The sequence below is a fragment of the Theropithecus gelada genome, chromosome 8, assembly GCF_003255815.1.
Source record: "Theropithecus gelada isolate Dixy chromosome 8, Tgel_1.0, whole genome shotgun sequence".
NCBI classification, from domain to species: Eukaryota; Metazoa; Chordata; class Mammalia; order Primates; family Cercopithecidae; genus Theropithecus; species Theropithecus gelada.
In genome coordinates this window covers 72,750,168-72,754,250 of record NC_037676.1, presented here as the reverse complement: position 1 = coordinate 72,754,250, position 4,083 = coordinate 72,750,168, and the positions used below count along the sequence as shown (strand labels likewise).

General features: G+C 40.1%; 1 pseudogene; it reads left to right on the top strand.

Moving 5' to 3' along the window:
* Positions 1-2,916: 2,916 nt before the first annotated feature.
* Positions 2,917-3,510, top strand: LOC112630170 (annotated as a pseudogene).
* Positions 3,511-4,083: the final 573 nt, after the last annotated feature.

Genomic DNA, 4,083 nt, shown 5'->3' with positions numbered 1-4,083 from the left:
GTCTAAAAAAAGAAAAAGAAAAAGAAAACTACAAAACTGTATTGAAAGAAAACCTCAATACAGCTAAAATGCAATGTTTGTAGATTAGATGACATGATATTGTAAAAATTTCAATCTTCGCAAATTAGTCTAGAGATTTACCATAAATACAATACACATCTCAGCACGTTCTTTTAAAAAATAAAAAACTGATTAGCAGGGCACAGAAGTTCACACCTGTAATCCCAACACTTTGAGAGGCCAGGCAGGAGGATCACTTGAGCCCAGGAGTTTGAGACTATCCTGGGCAACATGGTGAAACTCTGTATCTACAAAAAAATACAAAAAAAAAAAATTAGCCAGGTGTGTTGGTGGGCACCCACAGTCCCAGCTACTTGTGAGGCTGAGGTGGGAGGATCACTTGAACCTCAGAGGTTGAGGGTGTAGTAAGTCATGATTGTACTACTTCACTCCAGCCTAGGTGACAAAGCAAGATCCTGTTTCAAAAAAAGAAGAAAGAAGGAAGGAAGGAAGGAAGGAAGGAAGGGAGGAAAGCAGGAAGGGAGGGAGGGAGGGAAGGAGGGAGGGAAACTGATTAGCTGATTCTAAAATTTATTTGGAAGTTCAGTGGACCAAGAATAGTCAAGACAATTGTGAAGAAGAGTAAAGTTGAAGGACTTATTATAAAACTAAAATAATTGAGACATGTTATTGGTACAGAGACGGACAAATAGACTAATGGAACAGAATATATAGTTCAGAAATAGAACCACCATAGTGCCGTGAGGGAAAGAATGGTCTTTTCAAATGATGCTGGGTTCACCGATATCCATATTGTATAAAAATAAAATTTGAAACTTATCGCTCACTACACACACAAAATTAACACTAGATGAATTTTAATTCTAAATATAAAACAATAACACATCTAGATAGAAGACATAAAAAATATTCTCGTGAGTTTGAGGCAGGCCGTGATTTCTTAAACAGGACATAAGAAACACTAACCATAAAGGTAAAGATTGATAAATTGAACTACATTGAAATAAAAACCAGTGTTCATCAAAAGGCATTAATAGTTCCAAGACTAAGAAACAAAACAAGAGTGAAAAGGCTACAATGCCAAAAAAAAAAAAAAGTGAAAAAGAAAGCTACCAAGTAGAAAAACATATCTGTAATACCTATATATAACAAATGAATCATAACTATCATATGTGAAACATTTCTGCAAATTAATAGAAAAAAGCAGACAACCCAACAGAAAAATGGGCAAAAGACTTAAATAGGCATTTCATAAAAGAAGACACTCAAAAAAAAACCAATCATATGACAGGCTGCTCGACTTTATTAATCACCAGGAGAATGCCAATTAAAATCAAAATGCAAATTTGAATCACTGTACCCCACCAGAATAGCTAACATTAATAATAAGACAACAATATCAAATTTAGGCAAGAATGCAAAGCAATTTGAACTCTCACACACTGTTGGTGGAAGTGCACATTTGTAACAATGTTGAAAAAGTGTTTGATAATATCTCCTGAAGCTGAACTTACCCAAACCCTCTATTCTTTATGTATAGCCAAGAGATACTTATATGTACACCAAAAGTCATGTACAAGTGTTCATAACAGGACTATTCATGATAGCTCAAAACTCAAAACAACTCAAATGTCCATCAATATTTGACAGAGAGGGCCTGGCTACAGTGGCTCACGCCTGCAATCCCAACACTGGGAGGCTGAGGCAGGTGAATCACTGGAACTCAGAAGTTTGAGACCAGCCTGGACAACACAGTGAAACCTCATCTCCACAAAAAATACAAAAAGTAGCCAGGTGTGGTGGTGCACACCTGTGATCCCAGCTGTTCAGGAGGCTGATGTGGGAGGATTGCTGGAGCCCAGGAAGTCAAGGCTGTAGTGAGCCATGATCATGCTACTGCACTCCAGCCTGGGTGACAGAGTGAAACCCTGTCTCTAAAAACAAAAATTCACTGTAGCTCCATAGGTCCATGTAAGTTTATGAACAGGAATAAAGAAAAGAATATGAATAGAATCAATTGTTCTTCAAGCAATTCTTGCAAGACCTTCCGGAAATGTTGATCGTGTCTGGGTTCATTGTCAGCACTGCGGTAGATAAAAAGCTACTGTGGGTTTGAATTTTTTAAAAAATTAACAGCATGAGATCAGAACTTTTGGCTGGGCGTGGTGGCTTATGCCTCTAATCCCAGCACTTTGGGAGGCTGAGGAGGGTCGATCACTCAAGGTTAGGAGTTCAAGACCAGCCTGGCCAACATGGTGAAACCCCGTCTCTCCCAAAAATGCAAAAATTAGCCAGGTGTGGTGGCACGTGTCTGTAATCCCAGCTACTCAGGAGGCTGAGGCAGGAGAATCGTTTGAACACAGGAGGCAGAGGTTGCAGTGAGCCAAGATTGTGCCACTGCACTCCAGCCTGGGCAACAGAGTAAGACTCTGTCTAAAAAAAAAAATAAAAAAAAATATATATATATATATATATATATATGTGTGTGTGTGTGTGTGTATATATATATATAAACTTTTTTTACTACTATGATAAAAAATAGTGTTCATTGTTGGTATTATTAAGAAAACATATTGTCATTTCTACTCTTTATTGCTCTGAGTATTATAAGTAATTATCCCTTTTCATATTTATTCCCAGCTAGTGCCTGTCTTCAAATTTCTAATGCTCCTAAGTCTCATGTATTCATTGAACTTTCTATGCGTTACTTTATTTTCTTTTCTCTTAATTAACAATTCTCACTGGTAAGTAGTAAGGTTTAACCTCAAATAGCTGGTGTGAATTGCCATACCAGGCTACTAAAAACAGTTAAATTCTCTTTCTTCTTTGTCATTTAAGAAAAGTTGAGCCCTTCCCCCTCGGTTGTTTTCTTGCACAGGAGGGCCATAGTCAGCCATGGAGCTCAGCAGAAAAGGCATGATCTTGAAATCCCACTTCCACAAGCACTGGCAGTGTTGCGTGGCTACATGGTTCATCCACGTCTGGACCCATCTGGCCCATAGTAAGGTGCTGCATGGTGAGGTATCACACCAGAGTACATGCTGGCCAGGGCTTCAGCATGGCGAGTTAAGGGTGGTTGGTATTCACAAGAAGGTGGCACAGAACACTGGCATCTCTGTGGATCCAAGAAGGTAAAACAAGTCCACCGAGTCCCTGCAAGCCAATGTGCAGTGCCGATGGAGTGCCGCTCCAAACTCATCCTCTTCCCCAGGAAGCCCTTGGCCCCCAAGAAGGGAGACAGTTCTGCTGAAGAACTGAAATTGCCCCAGTAGCTGACAGGACTACTTAGGCCCATCCAGAATGTCTATAAGAAGGAGAAAGCCCAAGTCATCACTGAGGAGGAGAAGAACTCCAAGGCCTTTGCCTGTCTCCACGTGGCCTGCCCAGCTCTTCTGCATATGGGTAAAAAGAACCAAGGAAGCTGCCAAACAGGATATTGAAAAAAAAATAAAGATAAAGCCCTGGGGACCTGTAATAAATCAACAGTAAAAAATAAAAAGGCAGAAAATAAAAGAAAAAAAGAAAAGTTGAGCCAAGTGTGGTGGCTCACGCATGTAATCCCAGCACTTTGGGAAGGCGATCACTTGAGGTCAGAAGTTCAAAACCAGCCTGGCCAACATGACAAAACCCCATCTCTACTAAAAATGCAAAAATTAGCTGGGCATGGTAGTACATGCTTGTAATCCAAGCTACTCAGGAGGCTGAGGCAGGAGAATCACTTGAACCTGGGAGGTGAAGGTTGCAGTGAGCCAAGACCATGTAACTACACTCTAGCCTGGGCGACAGAGTGAGACTCTGTCTCAAAACAGAAAAGGAAAAATAAAATAAATAATAAATAAAAATTATCTGAGCATGGTGATGTGCACCTGTAGTCCTTGCAACTCCGGAGGATGACATGGGAGGGTGGCATGAGCCCGGGACTATACCACTGCACTTCAGCCTGGGTGACAGAGTGAGACCCTGTCTCTAAAATGAAGAAAAGAAAACAGATGAAGAAAAGAAAAAAAGAAAAGAAAGAAGGAAGGAGGGAAGGAGAAAAGAAAGAAAAAAATAAAGAGGAAG